Raw genomic sequence first — 27,899 nt, 5'->3', positions numbered from 1 at the left:
TTTCATTTCAGAAAGGTAAAGGGATGTATTCAGTTTCTGGGTTGCTCCTGTATGATGCACAGAAGGCTAGGACAGAGATATGGAGAAGTGGGGAGGGGCAAGAGGAACAGAGCAGTTCAGTTCCACCATTGTGATTGGGGGTCTGGGGTGAAAGTCCAGCTAGAGTGGTCCAACTGGATGCACAGATGTGGACTAGGGAAAGATGTCTAGGCTGGGGGCAGAGATCTGAGTCACTGGGCTAAAGGTCATAGCTTAAGCCTGGAAGTTAAGTGAATTAGGCAGAAAAGAATTCTGAACAGAATTTCTGGCAGGGGCAGGGAAGGGGATTTGTACTTAAGCAATAGGCAGAAGAAAAAAAACAGAAAGGAAGGAAAAGAGGGAGAGAGAAAGAGAGAAAGACAATGAGGGGAAAAGAGAACCAGGAGATTCAAGCAGAGGAAAGTTCCTTGGAATACAAGGAAAGAGGGAATTTCAAAAAGGTCATTGGTAACAAATTTTGCACAGCAGTCAAGAAAGTTAAGACTCAAAAAATCTTGGGGTTTATCAACCAGGGGATCTTTCTCATTTTGGCAACTGCAGTTCCAGTGAAGTGGTAGAATCAGAGGCCAAACTGCAGCTGTTTGAGGAGTTCTGGGAACATGAGGAAACCGATGGAAAGAACAGGGTCATGATGGAAAGAACAGGGTCATGGAAGATGGGAGAAAGAGAAGGAGGGAGACATAGAAATCAAAAGAAAACCTAGGCAGGGGTGTTGTTTGCTTTTTCTTTGCTACTTGAGCCCGTTTTCCATTTACATATGAGAGGCAAATCTTCCAAAGAACCAGAAAGTGTGAAGACCCAAGAGGCAGCAAACACAAAACGGATGTAGGAAGGACTAAGGTCCAGACTTTCTCATGATGTCTTTTGAATCTATTCTTTCCTCCTGCTGGCAGTTTCCTCTTTTGTGTCTAATCTCCTTTTTCGTGAAAAAGTTATCAATGTATTTTCCCGCTTTCAATCTATTTCCACAGAGTGTTGCCCAGTTAATTTTCCTCATGTTATTCCCCTGCTCCTACTCTTTCAGTATATTCTGTTATTTTCAAATTAAATTCCAGGCTCCTTTAGAAACATAATTATTCTCCTTTTGGTCTTACCCACTTTGCCCTGTTCTTAGAGCACCACCCCTCATCCATACAAGCCAAATCCTGAGGCTGTAACATTCTACCCTATACCTGTGATCCTCTGCAATGCCTACTGGGTTGGTTTTTTTTTCTGCCCATATAAACCCTACTTTTCCTGAAACCTCATAATATGTCACCCTCTTCTTATAGAGGGGTGTCCGTGCCCTTGAAGCCATATAAAAATGTTATCTTTTATTCTACCTTGGCAGGTCATCAACACATCATAAACATTTTCCAAAAGTTATATATGTTTATCACTGTGAAAAGTATCAAGAATATAAACATGCTAAAGCTACAATCCATGACAACTATGGGGTCATAATCTGTTTGGTATTTAAACAACTTGGTCACATTATTGAAATCTGGTCTTATATTTTTAACACTAAAAAATGTGTGTACCTTGTCATCAAAACTGGACTGCAAGCTCTTCAAGAGAGAAGCTGTGTATTAAAGCATTAGCACAGATCATCTGAAATTTCATCTCAGGAATATACAGCAAGAATTGAATAAGTATTTTGCTGAAAGGAAACTGGACAGAATTTGCAACCTCAGAATAATAAGAAACTGTGTAAATTGAATTTTCTTTTTCCTCCCTATAGTATGCTGGAATGTAGATATAGCACTTCCACAGCTTTTGCCTTTTATCACATTATGAGATCTTTTTTTTTCAAGGCATTCTTATATGTGCTTTGGATTTATTTCTTCTTATACCTGCATGCATGCTGCATGTTGTTTGCTGTGAAGATTGTGCCTCCATTTTCACATTCTTTTCTATGATTTTCACTGTAAGCCTATGAGCTTCCTCGTTTCTCTTAGAATGTAATTTAATTTATCCATGTTATGGAACTGTGTCTAAAACCTTCTTTTAGTTAAAAAGTATCATCTACGAACTCCAAATTTGGATTTTTATGAAATAAATCATCTCTATTACTTTACCTATCACTCCTAGTTTTCTACAGCTACTCTCGTTATAATTTTTAGTTATCCCCTAAGATTTATTTTATTTTTATGCCCATATTCTGATACTATTTTTGTGGTTTTCTTGTTCTGTGTCTTAAATGCTACTCTGTGATATATTTTGATCATTTGATCAACTTATTTTGATTTTTTTTGCATTTTATTTCTTTTGTGTATAGCATAACAAATGCTCCTTTTATTTAAAAATATGATCTGTAACTTTCTGCTTTATTTTGTTCCTGATTTGGATTTTCTTTTCCTTTTAGTTCAAATGTTCCACTGAGAATTTAAGTATTTTTTTAAAAAATGGATTGCTTTCACTTGGGTCATTTCTGAAAACGAATTTGCTTTTTCATCTATTTCCGTGTAATGTATTAAAATCTCGCTAGAGAACTATTAGATTTACTACCTTCACTTACAGTGCCTTCTTTTTTTTTTTTTTTTTTTTTTTTTTTTGCTGTACGCGGGCCTCTCACTGCTGTGGCCTCTCCCGTTGCGGAGCACAGGCTCCGGACACACAGGCTCCGCGGCCATGGCTCGCGGGCCCAGCCGCTCCGCGGCATGTGGGATCTTCCGGGATAGGGGCACGAACCCGTGTCCCCTGCATCGGCAGGCGGACTCTCAACCACTGCGCCACCAGGGAAGCCCTACAGTGCCTTCTTAAACCTAATTGTGGGGCATTCCACATGTTGGGCAGCAGTACCCTGGTGTATAAGATTCACACTGGTGCCCTGAGACCCCTGTGTGGCTAGCAGGTTTTGGGCATGGGGCCCAATCCTCAGAGGCAGGTATGGCTGAGCGAGTCTGGTGCTGAGCCTCAGGTCTCGCAAGCTGCAAGGATAATGGGGACCCCCAGTACCTGCTGCTCCTCCGATGCTCTGAGCACAGAGGAGGTGGACTCTGCCACCCGGATGGCAAGTTCAGTGTCCAAACAGAGAGTGAGCTGCCGCCCCTCAGAGACCAGGGGCTGTGAGCAGATGAAGGAAGTGGAGGGACAGGTTGCCAAGGGGCTTGGGGCAGAACAGGGAGGAGGACCAGGTGGACAGGATCCAGGCCGGGGGTTCCTGGAGGGAACAGCTCTCCATGGCAGGCCCACGTCTTTGTCTTTACCTAAAGCTGGTACTTGTGTCCAGTACCTCCCGGAGACCCAGGCAAGGGACCCCTGCCTTGGTCTGTGCATTACAGTCTCGCTTCTCAGAGTGCAGTCACTGACGGCAGCAGCTGGGTGCGCTGCAGAAATGCAAAAGCGCAGGCCCACCTTAGCCCTTATGAATCAGAATCTGTATTTGAACAGGTGACTGTACACACATTTGCATTTGAGAAGCACCGCATCAGAGGACCTTCTCTGACCCTCACCCTTTCCAAGGGACTTGCCCAAGGGGAGCTGGGTTTCTTTTAGACCAGGCTTCATACTCAGGTCCCCAGAATCCCTTGCCCACAGGCCCAAGTCTGCTCATTTCTAGGGTATACAGTGGTGTTTTCACAAGATACATCCTCCCCTGCATCCAGGACCCAGCAGGTAGTCAAGAGACAGCTGTGACATAGTGGGGAGGGGTGGGTTGGACTTCCAGGCTGAGTGTCCACATGAGGCCCTGGAGGAGCAGGAAAGAGCCAGGGGTGGGAAGGAGGGTGGGTCCAGGGCATCCAATTATACTTTTGCTCCTGGTCCCTTTAGACAGGGTTGAGCCCACTTCTGTCCATTTAGAGCTGATATACACATCTAGTGAGGTCCAAGCTATGGGCAGGATGATGGCTACAAAAGAATATATGCTTTCTACGAAAATTTTAAATATTTGATACTAAAATGTTAGGTTGGATTCCAGAATCACTTGCCTTATTCTAAGAAATTTCAACATTACAGTTGTCAAGGAAAGAAAGTAATAGTCATCAGATTCTCTAGGTATAATTTCAATTCCAGGAAACTTCTGAATGGCTATAAAATCGGTTTTAAATTTTTTATCATCTCCTTGTTCTTACAAAGCGTCCCACAAATAGCAGCTATCAAGACTTTGGAGAGACCACTGACTGGAAATTACAAGTCAACGTTTCTAACATAATACCTCATAAGAAAAACTTATTTGTGAATTTATGCTTTTCATTAAAACATTTGAAAATATTTTATTTGGAAATTCAATACTTAGTTTTCTTCCCAATACTTTTTATTTTCTCTTCTTCTTTTTTTAAAACTTATTTTATTGAAGTATAGTTGATTTACAATGTTGTGTTAATTTCTGCTGTACAGCAAAGTGATTCAGTGATACATATATATACATTCTTTTTCATATTCTTTTCCATTATGGTTTATCACAGGATATTGAATATAGTTCCCTGTGCTATACCGTTGCTTATCCATCCTATATATAATAGTTTACATCTGCTAATCCCAAACTCCCAATCCATCTCTTCCCCACCCCCCCTCGCCCTTGGCAACCACAAATCTGTTCTCTGCATCAATGAGTCTGTTTCTGTTTCGTTATTTTCTCTTCTTTTAATACAAAGCATATGTATTGAAATTTTTTTTCACGAAATTCCATATGGATGCTCCCAAATCCTATCTAATTTACCCAAGTACCTACCACACAAATATCACACGTGCATAATTAAGTGAAAAAAGGTGAGAAGCGTATACCCAGCTAGACAGAGTTAAGAAAAGCTAAGGGACCCAAAACAGGCAGAGTGGAGAAGGATACTCCTTCCCATCACATGCAGTGTGTCTTCATGTCACAAATGTCTATTATTTCTGACTTTTATTAGCAGTATATCCTTTTATAAAGTGGATTTCCTTCCTTTGTACAATTTTTAAAACAGATTTTCCCCCTCAACAGATCAGCTTCAAACTTTTAAAAACATTTTCCTAACATATAATTATCATCTTCCAAAGATCCAAAAGTGCTGTCAATGTGACTGAAATCAGAATGTAAATATTTTATAAACAGCTGTCAAATCTCAATTGGCAGAAAACAAACCCCCCCCGAATTACTGTAATCTAGCCACGAGGCTACATCATTTAATTGACAGATAAGACATTTTTCGAGCTTCCATTTTCCCATCAGCATTTTAATACATTTGCATGGTGTGCCATCCTGGATCGTCCCTGTGACAACTGACTTGGAAGATGGAATTAACTCTGAAGCTCTCTAAGGGAGAAGCCTAGCACAGTAATTGAACTCAGTTTCATGGAACATTTTTCACACTCACTGTATTTGGAATGTCTTACTAACAGGGACTAAATATTGGCATCAAGGGAATATTATGTTGGCCACTGGAAAAAAAAAGGCAGCTTTGCTCTTAGTAGTTTGCTCATAGTACATAAATCTATGTAAGATCCAAAGAACTGGGCTCTGTCACCCATCACCACAGATCAGAAATGCCACTAGTGACAATACCAAAAGTGGTCCCTCCCAAGGATTTGCTGCTATTTTCTGTGTGCACCGTTGTCTGTCTCTGTTCCCAGATTCGTTTTTTCATCTTTTCTTCTTCTTTTTTTTCCCTTTCTTTCCAGTCTAGAGCAATAAACCTATCGGGGACATCTATAAGCACTGTTTAATTTCTTTTGGGATATTTTACCTAAGGCATTTTTTGACTCTACATTCATTCAATAAATATTTACTAAGCTTCTTGCAGGGAACAGGCATCTTTATAGGTACTGCGGTTCAGGCAGTGAGGAAAAGAGACCAGAGAGGCCCTGCCCTCAAGGAGCTTAGACCATACAACAAACCATAAACACATGTCAGAATTCTTCATGTCCTGCCTAAATCCCTTAAGCTATACAAATAAGTACTTTTTCCATATGGGGGTATTTTAATATGCCTTAAAAATAAAACTTCTAAGTTTTTGTTTTTTAATACTTATTTTATTTAGTTATTTGGCTGCGTCAGGTCTTAGTTGCGGCACATGGCATCTTTGTTGCAGCATGCGGGATGATCTAGTTCCCTGACTAGGGATCGAACCTGGCCCCGCTATATTGGGAGCACAGAGTCTCAGCCACTGGACCACCCAGGAAGTCCCTAAAACTTCTAGTTTTTAAAAGGAATTAAACTTGGGATAGTGCTCATTTAGAGAGGGTGGTTAGGGAAGATTTGCAGCTGAGATCTGAATGGGAAACTTCAGGGACAGAGCCCTGCAAGCCAGGGGACTGCCGTGCCAGGGCCCTAGGGAGAAAAGAACACAAAGGAACAGAATGAAAGACAGGGCCACTGGTGTTGAGGAAGCAGGGAGAAATGGCACAAGTAGAAGCCTGATTATATCAGATAGGTAAGACATGGTCATATGTTTGGGTTCTACTCTAAATGCAGAGAAAGGAGTTGAAGGGTTTTGAGCAGGTCTCAGGAGAATAACAAGCTCTGATTTAGGTTCCCCAGACACTGGTCTTGCACACAGAAGGGATTTTGGTGTGGCAAAAATAGAAGCCAGGAGACCAGCAGGAAGCTTACACAGTTGTCCCGGCAAGACAGAATAATGACTTGGAGCAGGGTTGTAACAGAAGAGACAGAAAGAAATTAAGAATTTCAGGATGTATTTGAAATAAAGAACAGGAAAAGGAAAATAACTGATAACTCTTTAGTTTAATGGCCCAAAAGAAAAAAGTTGACTTTAGTAGACACAGCATTTCCCTGCATTAGCAATGGACATTTGACAAGGTAAGTTATTATTTTATATTAAGAGAAGATCAGAATATCATACAACCTCCATTTACAAACAAAGAACAAAGGTCCAGAGAGGTGAAACAGCTTTTTTAAGCCTCCAAAGAGCTGGCTGTCACCTGCATTTCCCATCTCCTAGTTTCCAGCCCAGGGACTTTTCCATTATCCAGCACCTCCTCCCCCGACTCAGCTCAGTACCTTATTCAGTATCTTGCATGTCTTTCTTTGGAAAGGAATTTTATTATATAATTTATCTTTTTCCTGCATGTTTTTCTGAGCCTACTGAGTGAAGTAATGGACACTGTTAGAAGGCAAGTATTTAATATTAGGACTGTAGCTTAAAAGCTTAGTTTTGGTGGCCATATTTAGGCCATTAGTCCTAAACTTTTATTTCAAAAGAACAAAAAGCAAAATAACGGCTTCCCTGGTGGTGCAGTGATTGGGGGTCCGCCTGCCGATGCAGGGGACGTGGGTTCGTGCCCTGGTCCGGGAGGATCCCACGTGATGCAGAGCGGCTGGGCCCGTGAGCCGTGGCCGCTGAGCCTGCACATCCGGAGCCTGTGCTCCGCAATGGGAGAGACCACAGCGGTGAGGGGCCCACGTACCGCAAAAAAAAAAAAAAAAAAAGCAAAATAAAAAACTTGGAATTCGTATTTCTTTTACCTGCTTTCATAGGCAATTTCAATTCATCCTGATTCCCCCAAACCAGAGTTTTCTCTTTCCTTTTCTTAAAAAATATGGAATAGCCCCAATTCACTTAGTTGTTTTTTTTTTTTTTTTTTGCGGTACACGGGCCTCTCACTGTTGTGGCCTCTCCCGTTGCGGAGCACAGGCTCCGGACGTGCAGGCCCAGCAGCCATGGCTCACGGGCCCAGCCGCTCCGTGGCATGTGGAATCTTCCAGGACCGGGGCACGAACCCGTGTCTCCTGCATCGGCAGGCGGACTCTCAACCACTGCGCCACCAGGGAAGCCCTCATTTAGTTTTATAAATGGATAATCTAGTGGAATTTCTGTATTATTGAAGAACATGCAAAGGATTAGTGCACTGATGATGCCACAACAACAGTACAGGCTCCTGGCATCATAATATGAGGACCAGCACTGACGTAGCAGAGTACAGAGAAGGGCACCTGACAGGTCCAAGTTCAAACCTTGCCTTTGACACTTACTATCATAGGACAAAGTTGTTAACATCTCAAAGCATCAGTTTCCTCACTGTTAAATGGGGATCATAATACTTACCCGGATGGCACTACTGTGAAGACTAAATAAGGTACAGAAATACATCTAGCATCATGACCAGATATGAATGCTAGAATCAGCTAAGTCTGCATTTGGCTCCGAGTATCAGAAGACCTAACAAGCTTGTCTAAGGGATTTATTTGTCTCCTACAACAGGAAATGTAATGGTAGCTTCACTAGAGCTTAAGAGTGTCATCAAGGTGTCAAGCTCCTTTTACCTTTCTGCTCCAATATCCCTGGTTGTGGCTTTTGTCCTTGTGATTACAAGATGGGGGCTGTGCTTTGTATTAATCATGTTTTTTATTTTCTGTATTTTACGATGTTTTGACATCTTATAAGTTGCTGACCAGGGAGAAACTGTCCATCCCAAGACTAGCCAATTCTTAGAAATAGCAAAGGGTTTGGCCTGGAGCACATCTTTCGCATGTAAACCAAACAATCCTGAGTCTATAGTCCCATCCACCTTCTTATCTAACTCACACACCAAGTCGATATTTCCCCTGCCTAAATCAACACCCTGCCAAGTACCAGGCAACCAGAGACCACCCTTGCAGCCCAGGTCCCACCGACATTATTCTAACTGGCCAATCCTAATCTATTTACCCTGCCCCGCCTTTTCTTTCCTGAGGAAACTCCCAAGAAAGACACTGACCTAGACTTTCTCCTCATTTCTGTTTTCTGCCCCTTGACCAGACCTGGTCTTCCTCAGATGGCCCTTCATGGAGTGTCCCCTTCTCTCGGGAAATGCAAGTAATAAATTCTTCTTCCAGTGACACTGACTTCTCTGTGTCATCACTCAGTCACTTTCATAAATTAAGACCCTGCAGCTACAAATTTTAGAACTACTTTCCAGGTAGAAAGACGGGGCAATAACAAAGGAAAATGTTCCAAAAATATTCTCCTCTTGAAACTCTGCTCTTTTAATTCAGGAAGGGAATTAATTCAGGAAGGGAATTAATTCAGGAAGGGAAACCCTCCCCGGGGCCCATCACTCAGAACTCATTAGCCAGAACTGGGTCATGTGGCTGCAGCAAAGGAGTCTGGGAAGTCTTACTGTCCTTCAAAACTTCAGGAATTTTTAAGAAAGGAATAGGGGAGAATGTATATTGGATAGGCTATCTGCACTGTCTGCTGAATAGAAAAAGTATTATGAACAATAACATTTAAAAAGGATTGAGCTTTTTCACAATGTTGCTCTTTCTTTATACTTACAATCGGATTTTGTACAGGATTCCAAATAAGGCAATATAAATAATCAAAAGATAATATTTAAGCTATGAATTAGACAAGCTATAAGGTCCTATATTTGCTAAAAAGTCAAACATTTTGCACTATTTAAAAAACCCTCACATTACTACAGTTAAGATACAATATGTTTTTTGAAATAAAATCAACTTATTTCATATTTAAACAAATTCCTTCATTGTAATTTTGAATCTGATGAAATTAGTAAAATAAGTACCTTTATTGAGACACAAAAAGTTGAGCATGACTTATTTATATTAAGATGCACACAGTAACAATTATAAATTGTACTGAAAAACACCAACCTAGAAATTCCTATTCTTCATTAACCTCTGCTCACAGATCAAGCCATAAGCTCCCTTTTTAAAGCAAAAAACTCAACTCAAAAAAAGATCTTACCTTACAGTACCTTAGTGGAAGTTCTGAATGTCATTTATTTCGTCTCTAATCAGAAAACAGGTGCTAGAAGAGAACAAGAAAATAGGGTTTACATTAAGCCAGGACCCTGGAAAAGGGAAAGTCACTAGGTTACACACAATGATTTCTAAAAATGTAAGAACATCACAGAATTTTCTAGACAGTGACTTCAAAGATCATGGTACCCAACCGCCTCTCGTAACTGATGAGGACACAGGTGGTCAGAGAGTTAAGGCACCTGTTATTGGCAAAAGAAACACATCTATTGACTTCGGATGAAAGGCTCTTCCTGTAGTTCCACTCCTCATACCTGCCAAAGCTCCAGTCACAGTGAAAGGACATAAAGTAAGAAGAGAAAAAAAAAGTTGCTCATCCCTTAATTTTACATGTTAGTGATGGTGCCTTCCTTTTTCAGTAAATGACTTAGCACTGTCTACTTTCAAAGAGAAGTCACAGGAATGATCCCTTAGAAGTTCCAGTCCACTGTCTTCTCCCAGACACTACTGGAAGTATATACATACCATTATCTTATGATTAGTTCAATTCTCACACAGAGATAGGATCAAATCTTTATAAATTGAATTATAATTGACATACAATATTAGATTAGTTTCAGGTGTGCAACATAGTGATTTGATATTTGTACACATTATGAAATGATCACCGCAATAAATCTAGAGACCATCTGTCACCATACAAAGTTGTTACAATATACTGACCATATTTCCCATGCTGTATATTACATCATTCCGACTTACTTTACAATTGGAAGTTTGTACCTCTCAATCCCCTTCACTTATTTCATCTGTTCCCCCATCCCTCTCCCCTCTTGCAACCACCAGTTTGTTCTCTGTATCGATGAGTCTGTTTGTGTTTTATTTTGTCCATTTGTTTTTTACATTTTGCAAATAAGTGAAATCATACAGTATTTGTTTTACTCTCTCTGGCTTATTTCACTTAGCGTAGTATCCTCTAGGTATACCTATGTTGTCACAAATGGCAAGATTTTATTCTTTTTTATGGCTGAGTAATATTCCACAATATCACCTTTTTATCCATTCCTTTATCAATACACACATCAGTTGCTGCCATATCTTGGTTATTGTAAATAATGCTGCAATGAACATAGGGGTGCATATATCTTTTCAAATTAGTGTTTTTGTTTTCTCCAGATAAAAACCCAGAAGTAGAATTGCTGAATCATATGGTAGTTCTACTTTTACTTTTTTGAGGAACCTCCATACTGTTTTCCATAGTGGCTGCACCAATTTACATTCCCACCAACAGTGTACGAGGGGCTCCCTTTTCTCCACATCCTCGCCAACGCTTGATATTTCTTGTCTTTTTTTTTTTTTTTTTTTTGCGGTACGCGGGCCTCTCACTGTTGTGGCCTCTCCCGTTGCGGAGCACAGGCTCCGGACGCGCAGGCTCAGCGGCCATGGCTCACGGGCCCAGCCGCTCCGCGGCATGTGGGATCTTCCCGGACCGGGGCACAAACCCGTGTCCCCTGCATCGGCAGGCGGACACTCAACCACTGCGCCACCAGGGAAGCCCGGTGTTCTCTTTTTGACATTCAGTTGTATACGTTTTTAAAATATATTTTGGATTTCAGTCCCTTATCAAATACATTGTTTGCAAATATCTTGGGATATTTAATCCAATCTTAAAGAAAATCCCCTAACCCCTCTTTGGACACTGATATTCACATTTTAAAGTGTACAGAGCCAGACACTTGGGCCAGAATCTTAGAAAAGCATCTCTCTTAGAAGGTTGATCCAGAGAAGGAAAAAGGCACCAAGTTCCATGAGAGGAGGAGGAGGGAAGTGTGTTCTTGTGAGGGCTGTCCTTGAGGACAGAGCATCCATCTGGAAGGAACAGTAAGTGCTACAGGAGAACCTGAGGATGAGACCTGATAAGATATTACTGGATTTTTAAAAGGAGGACTTTGCAGTTTCTAGAGAGGTGAAGGGTAAGTCAGATGACAGGAGGATGAGAAGAGGCTGCAAGGTGAGAAGCAGAGGGATCCTAGGGGCATGTGCAGGGGGATTTCCTCAGCAAGGATGCAAGGAACCCCTCTGAGAGTGTGTGACAGGATAAGCCTAGAGATGGAGAAATGTTTGATTAATAATTTAAAGACAGATTTTTATTTTACATGTCTTTTTTAAAAAAAGTATCAACCTGCAAAGGACTGGGAAAAAAGAAAAGAAAAAGAAGTCATTGGTCCTTGACAGCTGGAGAAGCACTGTCTCAGGGAACATCAGCCACTTTACTGGCTCAAAACAACCCATCCCCCCATGCCCAGAGCCTCTCCCTCTACTACTGCTCCCAGCACTGGAACTATCAATCAAGGGACCCTCTCCTCCTTTTGGCAAAAGGCGGGCACCTGACTCAAGCGAGGCCTCTCAGATTGCTCCTCCCTTGGGGGTCCCAGTCTGAGGAGTGTGTCCTAAGGAAGGAAGTGGCTGGAGCCAATCTTTCATGAGAGCCATTCACTTTATGCGTGGGGAAACTGAGGCTGAGGGTGTGAGTGAGCAGAGGTCACTTGAATCCAGGCTGTCTCTTTCCACTCATTGCCCTGCTCCTTTTAGATACAAGCATCTCCTTAGGAAACAGTATCTCTACAATGGGAACTTTAGGAGAAAATTCAACGGTGTATTAACACACCCATTCCTACCAGAGGAAGTGATGGGTAAGTCATCAAACAAGGAAAATCAACCTTGTTGCCAAAAAATGCAATCCATAAAAGTCTAAAATAAAGAAAGTATAATCAAGGAAGTCTACCAAAACCCAATATGGAGGCCTTTTTAATACTGTTTTCTGTCTCTCCTCTCTAACAAATAGACGTTTTCTGCCATATGGGGCATGCCAGTGAGCCTAGAATTCATCTTTCACCATAGATTCCTTATCGAATCTAATGAGTTAAAGGGCAAGTGCTCAGTGAATTCCACTAAGCATGTGCCGGTCTTTTCACAGTAACTTACTAAGTGTCTTGCACCTAGTAGTTGCTCAATATGTCTTTGTTTTATGGGTTTTATCATTAAAATTAATAAATATCCAGAACACATTTGCCTAATTTACAATTAAGAGTGTCCCAACATGCCTACATATTGAGATTCACATATGAAAATAAGCAAATACATATCTCTCAATAATAAAAATTAAGTGGCACAATTAATGACAAAAGAAATGAACACCATTCAGTCATTAACGTGTCTGCTAATAAAAAGACCTTATTCACTAAATGAATTGGAGAACAATAAATAAGACTGAACACCCTGAAGTTTATCTAAGTTTCTCTAGATTAGATTCAGCAAAGCATTCATTTTGAAAACCAGAGAGGGGAGTGGCTTTCATCCTAGCTTCACATTCACTCTATTGCAAATTAATTGCACATGACATTCATTTGGGGGGTAAGCTTCAAATCTCTCAGTATAAATGACAGGTTCTTCCAAATTCCAGTAAACATGGTTCAAAAGGCTTCATAATCAAAATAAAATTGGCAAAAAAAAAAAAATATATATATATATAATTGGCGATTCTAGAGATCATTGTTGTAATTATGCAGTTAGCCAAATGATGAGGAAAACAAAGCCAGAGACAGAATAACTTCTAGTATTTGGTTGAAATTAGACCCCAACCTCTCAGGGAGGACCTAGAATATTCCCCTATTTAATTTCACAACATATCTTTAGCCTTTTAACCTCCTTATCTGATAACAAGTGCTTTGACAAAGTTGAGCCTGACAGCCTATTTCATGGGAATAGGATAAATATAGTTCCAAAAATGTATATATTATGCTAGGTCTGGTTTGCATTCAGTTCTTATTCAAAAATAGCATTCACTAAATATCTTTGCTCATTCAGATTTGTATTTTGATTTGCTCCCTTCAGAGCCCATCTTCTCTTTTTTATCCACACCGTCTAGAGAGGGAGAGACAGAACTAATGAAAACATGCAACAGTTCTTACGAATAAAATCATTCATTCCTTTGTAACTGAAGGAAAACAAAAATCATGGCAGGTGAAAGAGGCTGAGAGAATAAGTGTTGTTTCCTGTGTGCCAGACTGGTTATTACTCCCAATTTGCAGAGGTGGCTCAGGGATGAAATAACTGTCTCCAAGTTGACCAGTTGAGGGACTAGCTTAGATCCTTGCCATTTCAAATTCCATTTAATAATAGTAGGAACAACAATAGCAACAACAAACATTTACTGAATGCTCTCCAGGTGCTATTCCAAGCCCTTGACATACACCCAATCATTTCATCATCACAGCCCTATCTATTGCTACCCGCATTTTATAAAGAAACAGATGCTTGCTTGCTCTGTGTAGAACCACAGCTCTACAGGGATTATTGAGAGAAAACTTGGTGCTGCTTCATCTTTTTCCATTTACCATTATCCTCCTCTCTCTATCCTTCTTGTTTTACTTCATCCTGCTTATGAAATGAACACAACTCCTGGTCTGAATGAGTAGAGAGGTTCCTTTGGTCCATCAATCACTACAAGGATTCTGAGAAGTTGTTTGGCTGTTTTGGTCAATAGGCCTTGCTCAGAGCAGCACAACAAGAATTCCTGGTGGGCACCAAGTGTTCTAAGATACGCTCTACTTGGGTATTCCTGAGAGCACAACACTGTGGAAGGGAAGAGACAGCAAATGGGAATGGCATTCCGGAGCTAAAGAAAATCATCCACTTTGGGAGTTTTTTGTTTTTTTTTTTTCAATCAGTGAGTATTGTATCACCACTGACTGCAGCATGGAGACAAACAATGTTGCCTGCCACATCAGTAAACAAAGGATATTGTGGCCATCAAGCTGTCAACTGTGCACCCTGAGGGGATTCAGGATGGAGAAAAGCAAGACACTGGCCCTAGATAGTTAAGATGCACATCAAAGGAATGATTTCAATGAGTCTAGATTCTTGCATCTTCCTACTCAGACAAAAATACTAAATTCATTAACTTGACATGTCTGTTTTTCGTTAATTAACAGTAATCTTTTGATGTTCCGACTACCTAGTTATTTTGCAAAAACTCTTTGTATCCTGGCTCCTCCCTTATCTCTTCAGAGCAATCCCTCAGAAGCTGTCACCTAGGCTTAAGTACGTCTGCCGAATAAAAAACATAATCCTCAATTTTTAGGTCGTGCATTTTTTTCAGTCGACAAGTATCTAAGGAGACACTGCAAACCCAGAATGAGATCCAGTGGGAGAGGCTGGCTGATGGGGAGCACAGTTTCAGAAGTCTTCCAGGCAGGTTCCACACTTGTTATCAAGATGGCAGCCAACTTGGTGGTTCATATAAGCTGACAAGACCTCAGCCACTGGTTGGGAACATGGGCAAGATTCAGTATTTTGGGGTGAGTGGACTGGTAATGGTGGAGCAGATCAGATCATTAAGTCCCTTACCTTCACAGGAGGTGTGCTGGCGTGGTGGTGGATGGCATCTACATTTAAATTAGAATGAGGAGAGCAAACCAGGATTTGAGGAAGATAAACTACAAACTGTCTCTTGCCAAGGCCTACCCCAGATCTCTTGCTGGTTCTCCCAGAAACCACTAACAGGAGGGGATGAATCTCCTCATTTACTGCACAGAGACTGGGCAGGCCTGAGACCTGCAGCCTGCTAGTTTTCAATTCTTACCACTCCCTGAGCCTGAGGCCTGCAGGAGTGGATACTGAGACTCCTATAAAGTCTCATTAGACCAAGAGTTCTAGAAATTCGAGGCAGTATCAACAGACAATTAAGTGAAAAGTATTGTTCTCCATTACAATTTTGACAGAGTCTTAATGGGAGAAGGAAACATTACCCCCATTCATGGAAAAGGACCGCTTGTCAATCCAATTTGAGCAAACCTAATCTCGTACTGCTGAGGTAAAAGTTGGAGGCTAAATTCAGCTAGACACACAAAACAGGGTGAAGAGCATTACCCAAATTTTGTAATTTTACTTTTTACTGTGTAGACACAGAAAATTGACTGAAAGGAATTTAACCAATAATATGAATGTTTGTTGGTTAGTTCTTTCTGTAATTAGATGTGAGTTTTGTGTTCTATATTTTAATTTGTTTTATAATTCTGAAAAAAAGTATTTAACAACTAATTAGTATTTCTACAGTGCCAGTTAAATAACAGAAACTTGATGACATTTAACATCTAAGTGAGGTTTAAACAGTTCTTTCAACACTAAAGCTATTTTAAAAGTAAAACTTTTTAAAAGATAGTTTTAAATGTAACTCTTTAGAAAGATATATGCATATATATATATATTGCATAAAATGTTAAACATAAAGACATTTTAACAATTTAATGAAATAACGCATGACTTTATAAAATCAGACTTTAAAAATTATGACTGCTGGCTGGAAAAGGCAGTTAAAGGTCAATTCAATTTATTGCTTTTACTAAAAGATGCACTGAAAACTCAGAAAGCAGAAACTTAGCATAAAGTGAAACATACACAACTTTAGTATCCTATAGGATCCTATGCCTATTTTTCTGTTATGGACTAAACTGTGTCTTCCTCAAAGTTATAATAAGTTGAAGCCCTAACCCCCAAGGTCGTAGGGTTGGGCCCTCATCCAATAGGACTGTGTCTTTATAAGAAGAGGAGGAGACATCCAGTGCTCCCGAGAACAAGCTCTCTTGCTCTCTCTCTACCCCCATGCCCCATGCATAGAAAAAAGGCCACAGGAGGACACACTGAGAAGGCACTGTCTGCAAGCCAAGGACAGAGCCCTCCCAGAAACCAATGCTGCTGGCACCTTGATCTTGGCCCATCAGCCTCCAGTTTAAGCTTAAACTGGTATTTTGTTATAGCAGCCCTAGAAGACTAAGACACTCCCAATTTTATATTCAGTTCTACAGTGAACAAAAGCCTTCAGAAGATTGTCTAGCTTGATCTGTAGTTTTGGCTTTTATTTTTCTTTAAAATCATAAAATCATAGAATGTTGAAGCTGAAAAGAATTAAAGAATCACTTAGCCCAAGTCCTACCATTTCTGAATTTTGTCCTTGTCTTCCAGGTGGTGGATTTAAAATAAAATATGACCTTTGTGTAGAACATATATGATGATAGAAGAGAAATATCCCTGTTTGCTAACTAACACCTTTCAGTATAAGGATAAAAAACAAACAAGCACATTTCAAAACCACAGCTCCTTTCATAACAATTAATTTGAAGGCAACTCATACCACTGGATATTATGTGGGACCTATTATCTGGATTAAAGGGTGAAAGAGTAATTTATTGCATGTGACTCACCATAATATTTCTTAAACTGGTAAGACAGGGTGGTCAGAAAGTAATTAATCTGTATTACTGGTAGAAATGAGGCGGGAAGAAGAGGGGCCATGGGTTACAAACTTTCACTTTTCCTTTTATCCAGAAAAACTATTATTTTCTACCTTTTTATTCATAGTGGAGATAGAGTTATTTATGAGTTGATACATGCACTTATGAGTAAGTTTAGGAGACTAACTTATTTATAATTCTAAAGAACCTACGGAAACAGAGTGGGAAGAATCCTAAGGGGCAGGAAGCTGTTTTGTTCACCCTGCTTCTGTCATTCATCTTCTGTTCTTAGGTCTTAATCTCTGTCAGCCTGAATTCTAGGCAGCCTAGCAATTTAGAAACAGAATTAAATGACCATTCCTGTATAACAATACATAATAAAACGTTTTTCTTTTTTTCTAAGTTATAAAGTAATAAAGCTCATGTAATAAACCAAACAATGCGTAGTTACATAAAAGGAAAAAACCGATTTTGTCTTCCTCCCATTCTCACTCCCAAATTTAATCCCTTGAATGTTTACAGTTTGATGTTTATCATTACATGTGCTTTCACTTTTCATTCAAACTTACCCATTGCCTTTACTGTTATCCTGTCATTTATATGATTAGGCATATTCCCTTCTCACTAAACAATACAGCACAAATTCCTCATCCATCCCCGTGGATCTAACACATGCTTCGTAAGAGCTGATGAACTCACCTCAGCATGGATGTGCCACAATCTATCCAATCCTTTTACTGTTTATGAGAACAGGATTGTTTCCTTTTTTCTATTATAAACAATTTAGCAACAGTAATCCTTGTGTCTCTGTGCATGTATGTTAATTTTTATGGTTATATATTCCTAAGACTGTAACTTATAGGTCCTAGGATCATCACATTTATTTTAGTAGAAAATGCTATTCACTTATCAAAAGTATTTAGCAATTTGTTTCTCACTTCCCTCACTGTAATTGGATATTATCTCTGTCTATCTATTGATCAATAGATAAGTCTATCTGATTTTTGGCAAGAAAAACAGTGTTCTCAGCAGCATCTCTTTATTATCTGTTGGTTCTCAGAGGCAGTCTTGTACCAAGGGCAGACTGGAAACAACCTTTAGCCAATGTTCCAATGCTGTGTCATAAAAGGGAAATAATCCTTGGAAAAATATATTTCAGGAAAACAACAAGAACTACTATTCAGAGAAAGAATTTTTAAAGGCTTGTGTTGTATCAAGTGAAAATGAGTTAACACTCCTTTCAGTAAGTTGCTCTACATGGAAAAACACAGGAATCAGAAACGCCTTAAAAGACCACTAAAAAATTTGCAGTCTAAGATCTCTCCTTGGTAATGAGACAGCCAAACTCATCAACTACACTTTGGAATTCATTAGATGATGAAGAATTAGTAATCATATTAGCTCAGTTTAAAACATCTAAGGCAGATATGTTTTTAAAAATTAAAATTAATAATAATATAGGCATATTTTTCTCTATGCCTAGAATTTGCTTGTTTGGAGAACAGTTTTTCTTTCTTTCTTTTTTTCCCCCCACTTTTTACTCTTCATTTCAGGACTCAGGAAATTTCCATGCTGGGTCTTCAGCAATAGAAGCAATTTGGACTCTGGGTAGTTAATGTGATTCAGTGTCTTGCTTTTCTCATCCACAGCCTGAAGTTAAAATCATCAACCTACCTCAGAGGAATGATAAAAAAATAATTGCACCTTGTGAAAAAGAAGAAGGAAATACTACAGCTAAATGATAATGTGCCCGTCTATTAAATGATGGGAATGTGTGTGATTTTTAAAAATCTAACATTCTTATTTTCTAAGATTTTTTTTTAATGGCCATATATTACATTCTAATGGAAAAGTAACTTGAAAACAAAGCCCCGACACGATGAAGGCTGAGCTCCTGTCCAAGTCAGACAGGATCTGCCACACCAGATGCCCTGCTGGTCTCTCTCAGCTTCTGTCTTCACCTCACTCCCTCTCTAGACTGCTAGGTTCTGAGACTCCCACACTCCCTGTAGTTAAAAGTTATCCCCACTCATCTATTCATGGGTCCATCTCTTTCACAAGACTGTAGGTAAGGACTGGGTGCCCCAAATGTGCCCTTAGGTTCACGTTGCTACCAAAGTAGACACACAGAGAAGACCAGAGCAAATAATGAGGTCCTGCCTGGTAAACTCTTAACTGCAGGCACTTCTCAGAGAGAAATGCAGCTAGGCCAGACTCCTTGGGAATACAGGTGATTAAAATAAACAAACAAACTTAACTGCAGGCAGAGACTGAGAAGATTTATAAATGCTTCTAGAAGATACAAGATAAGCAGGGTACTCAGTTACTGTCATGAAACAGTAATTGTATGGGGAAATAAAAGGGACTGTCACAGCCATTTGTTCCAGACACAAAAGGAACCTCCAGGGGACCATTCGAGTGGTCATCTGATCTACAATCTGTCATCCATTGTGTGTGTGTGTGTGTGTGTGTGTGTGTGTGTGTGTGTGTGTAAGGAACACAATGGAAATTAATATTAGAACTCATCATCATTCACAGTGCTGTATACTTGTGCTTATTAAAAATATTGATATTTAAATGCCACACTGTAGATCAAAAGTTTTTGATACAACACTTTATCATCTTTATAAAAAGTAACTCTTGCTGGCATTGTAGTAGAGAGCCACCTTAACTGTCTGGATTCTAATAAATGACCAAGATGACAGTGTGTAGAGGAGACAAAATCGAGCAATCAAAGGACTCTCCATAGGTGTTTACAGTATTTTCTGGACTTCACCCCAAGTCCTAGGGGCCCCACAATATTCCAAGAATAGACTTGATGCTCAAATAAATTTGGGAAATACTGGCTTAAATACTATGTTATCATTATCCTTACAACAGGATTAGTCAGAAATGTTAAAACTGAGCAATGCACTGGAATTTCCTCAAGGCAGGTATATCCTGACTCTTGCTTTTCCCAATCTTGTTTGGCCAGGTGAGGTTTTTTCTTAGGGGAACCAGGGTAAATGCTGCATTGCACAAACAGCTCAGGATCCTTCTGTACTTCAGAAAAAAAAAATCTATTCGTCAGAGTCTAGCCTAGCTTGAAAATTAATTTGCTCTTGAGTCTGGATAAGTATTTCTCTCAAAATTCAAAGACTCCATGACATCACGAAAAATAAATTTATTTTTCTGAAAAAGAAATACTGCATGCTATGTTGCAAAACAAAAACTAATCGATCTGGGATAGAAAAAACATTCAATGATAATATTTAGAAATACATATTTTCGAATACCACATTTTGAAATGCAACCATGACATTCTTAGATACCCTCTTGAAAATTGAACGAACTCTTCAAAATGGATTTAGCTAAAATTCCAAACTCTCAAATATTTGGAAAGGTCAATTTTGATATGATGAATTATAATTTTGTCAATTCCTATTGTACAGCTGTTCTCAGGAAATATAATACTGTTGGTGGCGTAAATAACATATTTAATCAGTTTCCCTGGAGTTTTTCTTGTTAAATACCTTTCAGGAAATGCTCAAATGTCCTAAGCTAATATAGTTTTTTTCTGCTGGCTTAAGCAATGCCTTTGGTTGGTAAATGGTTAACACATGCTGCTGAAGAACACCCCTCCTGGAGCCCAGGACCCCCAATCTATGAAGCAAAAAAAAAAACAGATGAAGGAGCTCCTTAAAAGAAACTCTCATTTAAAAACTATATTTTTAAAGAACAGTCACATGGCAAAATGTACTCTATATTATATTAAGATAAAAAACCAACCTAGGTATGTTGTCTGGACAACCTGTCCACAATCTTAAAAGCACAAATACACACATAAAGTAATCTTTAAAAAGACACAGAAAATTTAGGTTTAACCAAATGAATGTGCTGACTGAGCAGGTCCAAAACAGTCAATTATCAGCAATTTCATATAGGTCAAATTGCAGATCAAAATGTTAACAGTGGGTATAACTTGGGAACTGAATAATGGTTTATTTTTATTCTTTGTGTGTGTGTTCTGTCGCTTATTTTCGAAATCTCACAATGAGCACTCATTGCTTTTATACAATACACTTTTAAACTTTTACAAGAAGACACAGAAGCAAAAATGTTAATGAAAGCACTAGGTTGTTTACTGGAGGGGAAGATAAAGAAACCAAAGGAAGAGTGTGGACTGTGATTTAGGTATCATTTTCAAAAGTCATATGTGGATTCCAACATCTCACTATAAAACTGATATGTAAGAAAGGACCCTGGCTTCCCAGAGTTTAGGGAAAAAAATGTTTGCTGCATCCAGCGTTAAAAGACTTCCCTCAGTTTGGGCCCAAGTAGTGGAGCAAAAGGATGACACGAATTGTATCAGGGAATAGGCACTATGGTAATGAAGATATTTGTATTATTCATGTAGTATTATTCTCCTTTCCCACTTAAGATATTGGACTCTCCTTAGTTCATTTGTGAGTTCCCAGATTAAAATCCTGAAAATACCTATAGAAGTTATATTTTGTCTTGGGCTGTGTTTGTTGTTGAACAATCAATGCCTTCTAGTAAGCAAGGCTATACCCCAGTCTTTGTGAACCAGAAGCAGTCTGGAGGATGCCCAGGGCCAGGCCAGGGGAGGAGCTTATTCTTGATTGATGGCTGACAGCAATGGAGGGGTCCCTGTCTTCCCTTAGAAAGGTCCATCTGGATTTTACAGAAATGGTCTCATTCTAGTAACACCCATTTTTCTGAGATCACCCCTGCCAAACTCATGGGCAAGGTTAAGGGAAGAAGAAAACAGACTCTAATAAAACTCTACTTGTTAACCATTGGTTTGTTTTCTATGTCTGTGAGTCTATTTCTGTTTTGTAAGTTCATTTGTGTCATATTTTAGATTCCACATATAAGTGATATCATATATATTTGTCTGACTTACTAAAGTTAGTATGATAATCTCTAGGTCCATCCATGTTGCTGCAAATAGCATTATTTTATTTTTTTATGGCTGAGTAATATTCCATTGTGTGTGTGTGTGTGTGTGTACCACATCTTCTTTATCCATTCATATATATGTATAACTGAATCTCTTTGCTGTACACATGAAACTAACACAACACTGTAAATCAACCATACTACAATTAAAAAACCTCTACTTGTTAAAAAACAACAGTAAGAATTATTTAAGGAATAGTCAACCAGATAACACTTGAAAATATATGTTGACTTTTTCCCACCTAATGGAGACTAGAAAGAAGTGAATACTTTTCAAACTAACAGTAGGGTATTTTTATTTGAATATTAAACCTTTGTATTCCATTTTGCTTTTTAAAATACACTAATCCCACTGTGAAATATTCATTACTTTGAAAGAGATTACCTACATTTTTGGAAATGAGACACTCATTTAGGGATTCAAAAATACTCTAAGTGTAAACATTTCTGTAATACATGAAATCATTCCACCTTTGCATGTATTAAAGCACACTATTTTCCTTTAATCACACAAGGTATACTGAGAGAATACAAGTTTTGTTGGATGAGGTAACGGCCGGGCATTGTAACAACCTAGAAGGGCAGCACGAATCACTGGGAATCTGAGGTACAGTTTAAAAAAAGATGTTGGAACTTAATTCAAGATTTACGTTTCCTAGGTCTAGTAAAAGCCTGTTCTGTGAATAAGCATTAAAATTATAACAATTATTTCCATGTCTTCCTAGTGTGACCTGACAACCACTACCCCACATACACAATATGATGAATCCTTAAACTCAGATTTTTATTTTGTCGGAAATTTCATATGTAACATTGTTCTTTTGCATCTTTTGGTTGCTCATCCAAATACTATCCAATTGACGTTTTCATTTCATCCTTTACAAATAAACAGTTGTAAGGGATCAATATTGGTTGCAAATTTGTTTTCAAATAAGTAGCTACTTTCCCAGCTTGTGTATTTCTTCCTAAGTCAGACTCATGAGAGATTAATTTTTGACGTGTAACTAGTCAGCTTGAGACACAAAACTCGATCTTGAAGAAAGTACGGGCCAGATAAAGGGATACTTAACTTCCCTATTCTTATCCTTTTCTCTTACATGCAATGCTGCATCTTTCTTGATTATTGTTGTCATATTTCCATTTCTGAATAATTAAAGTCATTAATATGTGTATGTGTGCACATGTGTAGGATGGAAAGAGAGAGACTGAGAAAGACAGCATGAGACAGAATGAGATAGAGTAAGAAACACACACACAGAAAGATTAACAGAGGGAGAGAGACATAGACAGAAACATAGATAGATACACACATACACAGTGACAGACATTTGCTTTTCTTCCCCTTATGGTCTCTTTGTTTTCATTTCTCTTGTACCTACAGACCTTTCAGCAACTAACATTACTCATTTTGAGGCCTGGCTCATTTTAGGCTTTGCCTTTGTGTGCTGGCATGAGACTGACAGTGAATTAAGTTATATTATGTGGTACTTGAGGCTGGGAGATTTTAAAAATACATCATCTGTGTGATCCTCATTTTTCTGTAACTACAAACCCTATATTTAAATATGCATAACGATACACATTGTCTTAATTCTATTTTTTAAAAAAAACACAGCAGTGTGTTGCTCTGAAATTGCTTGTTCTTCTCCAAGTCATCAGTTATTCCTCAAAGATAATCAGCAACAGGGCAGAAAAGGCTATAAGAAGGAGCGCACCTAATTTAGCCTTTGCTTGTGCACAGTCAGTGTAGTTTGAACTTGGCTTAGCAAAAACTTGGGGTGCATGAATGTCACATCACCTCTTCACTCACTGCTTTGGTCCCCCTCGGAGTATTGGAAGAGTCATATGGAAGATGAGGAGAGGACACCCCAAATCACATCTGCCTGTTCTGCAATATAGTTTCAGGGAACAATACCCTAATCTTGAGTTTACATCCAAAAATGAAAGAGCATACATACCTAGCACTTAACATATTCCAGATGATTTTCATGAATTACCTCCTGTAATTCTCATGATAACTCAATGGCAAGGGTACTCTTATTATCATCCCTGTAACTGAGTAGCTTCCTCAACATGACACAAGTGGTGAGGGGCAGTGTTAGAACCTAGGCGTGAGGCCCCAGAACTGGGGCTCTTCTCCCCCAAATGCAATTCCACACTGCTGCTGGGTGAGTGAATCCCACCTCACCCCACAAGGAAACACACAGTGGGGAGTAAGTTCCATGGTGGGTACAGAAACACCATGTAAGTGTGAGACAATAGTCAGCATTCTTTTAGGTGCATCCTTCAGGGAAAGGGAAAAGAAATGATAGAGAAGAGAAGAAAAAAAACCCAAAAACCCAAAGAAATGAAGCTGCTTCTGGGATGGTGAACAGGACCCTGTCTCGGTTGATATTTCTCACTGCATAATGAAGAGTGAGTTTCACAGGCAGTGAGGAATGGGCTGGGTTCTGTTTATCTGTGGGTTTGATTGCTTTTTTCTTACCCGTCTGAAAAAAGGGCATGCAATTTACAGAATGAGAAAAAAGATATTTTCTGATTTAAGGAAAAGTTTTAAATCCTAAAGAGGACTTTGCAAAACTCAGAAAGTGTTGCTATCTTTGATTTATAGAAGTGGCAATTCATCATGCAAAAATGCACACTACAGCTATCTATCAATTAATAAAACTACCTAATAAAAATTAAGCAAAAGCTGCAAAATGATATGTGGTATTATGTCTTGTGACATACCAATGAAAGTAAAATTTAACATCTGGCATATGTTTTCTAAGAGCCTCCCTTCTAAGAAGGTTAGGGCAGCAGCAATTGTGATTATCCCTTTGACATGATAAAATACCGAGATTTATGATAAAAAAAAAAAAAAGACGGTGTTTCTATTTCTGAGTATCTTTAAGCAGAGAGAGAAGTTTATTGCCAGGTTCATGAGGAGATGATAAAGGCAGAGATCCACATTAGAAAAGCCACAGGAGCCATTCTAGCTCTATGACCTAATCATTTTATGAATGAACCTAATTGCATAAATTTACATAAATTAGAATTTTATAAATTGTACTTAGAATTCTTAACTTCAATTAAAATTTTCTCTTTACTTCATTTTTCATTAACATTGATATCATAAACATCTTAATTATAACCTGTTGACAATAAGTTTTAGGTAGATCTGTCCAAATTTGCCATGTTAGAGAATTTTGTCTACACAGGCTACATAGAGAAATGACCCTCCTTAAATTTTCTCTGAGGCAAAAAATTCTATTTATAAACTTTGGATCTAGCCAATGCTCAATGGAGTGTCTGTTCATATGATACTATACTCTTGGAAGTCATGTTGTAAAAAATAGCACGTAAGAGTGTATCATATTCAATCTGTATAATGGATAAGAACTCAGATTACAATTTACATATTTTTCCAGTAAGCTAAACTTTGTTTTCTTTCCTCCCATTACATATATTTAAGCAATTTCATTGCTTAAAAAGGAAAATAAGATAAAACTGAACATTTTCTTTTGTACAAAGGTTAACTGGAGGGAGAAAATTAAGGCATGATTTATACTCTGCTGATAAAAAGATTATTGTCCAGAGCAGTTTTTTAAAAGAAGAATTTCAAGCTTTTAACAGAAGCACATACTGGAACTAGACAGCCTGATGTGCATCCTAGCTCTGCCACTTAGTCATGACCTCAGGCAAGTGTCTTCCCTTTCTGAGCCTCAGTTTTCTCATTTCTAAATGGGATCACAATAGCACACCCAGGCTGTTGTGAGGACTAATTTGTTTAAAGCATGTAAAGGGCTTAAAATGGCTTAGTGCCTGGCAAGTTTTAGCTATTATTATATCTATATAAACCTACAAGGTTTTATAAATATACTATAGATATGGAAAAGCATTAAAAAGAACTTGATAACCATGGCATGAGAAATGTGACAGCAATATATCATTTAAGAAGAAATTATAATCTCATATATACAAGACATACACATTTAAAAATAACAGGCATAAATAATGATGTCAGCTCTTGAAGCATGAACAGTAACACTAGAAAGGGTTCACATTTTGGACCATTCTTTTAAGATCAATTTTAAAGGATATGGAAATTTAGTTTGATGAATTTATGGATTAAAAGGTGATTTTAAACAGCATCAAATTAGCTCTAAGTTTTAGTTTATAGAACTATACCTGAAAAGTGGGCAAAAAATTGTTATACTCAATAATAGGATGAACAGCCCAACAGAAAACATGAACAAAATATTTCAAAATATATTAGACACTTCACTAAAGAATATACACAGATGTTAAATAAGCAACAAGACAGATGCTCAAAATCATGAGCCATTAGGAAAATGCAAATAAAAATCAGTACCACTACACATCTGTTAGAATAACTAAATACTGATCACAGCAAGCTTTAGCAAGGATGTAGAGGAACTGGAACTCCTATCTGCTGCTAGGAATGTAAAAACTATAACCACTTTGAAAAACAGCTTGGGAGTTTCCTACAAAGTTAAACATACACCTACCATAAGACATTCTAATCCTGGGTATTGAACTAAGAGAAATGACATCATTTTCCATACAAAGACACATACACAAATATTTAGAGCAGATTAATTTTAATAACTCAGTGCTGGAAACAAGCCAAATGTCTATTAAAGATGGATGGATAAATAAATAGTAGTGTATAAGCATAATGGAATAATAATAAGCAACAGATGGAATAAACTGTTGATACACACAAAAATATGAATAAATATCAAAATAATTATGCTGAGTGAAAGAAACAAGATCAAAAAAGAGTACCTATTACAGGATTCCATTTATATGAAATTCCAGAAAATGCAAACTAATCTAAACAGACAGAAAGCACATCAGTGGTTTCTGGTGATGGAGAATGACTCATGGGAGGTGGAAGGGAGGGATTACAAAGAATTACATTACAACACTTTAAAAAGTGATGGGCATACTTATTATCTTTTGTTGACAGTTTCATATATGTATACATTATGTTATAAGACAGAATGGTACACTTTAAATATGTGCAATTTATAGATAAAATTCTTGCTTTAATAAAGATGGAAAATAATAAATCAACTGTATATTTCAATTTATAGTATTTTTCAATGTCCTGTAATTTATACAAATAGAAACTAAAGAAAAATGGGGTGCGGAGTCAAGATGGCATACAAGGAAGACGCGGAATTCACAGCTACTCACAACTAGGGCACTGACCAGGCACCAGTGGTAGACCATGGGCACCTAATGGGATGGGAGGAACCCCCAGCGACTGGTTATTTCAATTATAGTTTTATTTTTCCGAATACATTTTCTATCTTTCTAATTTTATTTATTTTTTATTCTTTGATATTGTACTGCTCCTTTCTTCTTTCTTTCTTCCTTTTTTTTTTTTTTTTTACCATGCCACAAAGCTTGCTAGATCTTGGTTCCAGGCAGAAGGGTGAACCCAAGATCCTGTGGTGGGAGGTCTGAGTCCAAACCACTGGACTAACAGAGAACCTCAGACCCCAGGGAATATCAATTGGAGTGAGGCCTCCCGGAGGTCCTCATCTCAGCACCAAGAACCAGCAATATCCAACTACCTAAAAACTCCACTGCTGGAAACCTCAGGCTAAACACCCAGTAAGACAGTAATACAGCCCCACCCATCAAAAAAAAAAAAAAAAAGAAATGGCAAAAAAATACAGATAAAGAAGCAAGGTACAGACAAAGAAGCAAGGTAAAAAGCAACAAGACCAAATAAATGAAGATGAAATAGGCAATCTACCTGAAAAAGAATTCCAAGTAATGATAGTAAAGATGATCCAAAATCTCAGAAACAGAATGGAGAAAATACAAGAAACATTCAATAAGGACCTAGAAGAACTAAAGAGCAAACAGTGATGAACAATATAATAATTGAAATTAAAAATACTCTACAAGGAATCAATAACAGAATAACTAAGGCAGAAGAACGGATAAGTGAACTGGAAGATAAA

This window comes from Mesoplodon bidens (assembly GCF_964165515.1).
Source record: "Mesoplodon bidens genome assembly, chromosome: 1".
In the NCBI taxonomy this organism is placed as follows: Eukaryota; Metazoa; Chordata; class Mammalia; order Artiodactyla; family Ziphiidae; genus Mesoplodon; species Mesoplodon bidens.
Note: the sequence above shows the minus strand (reverse complement) of the source record.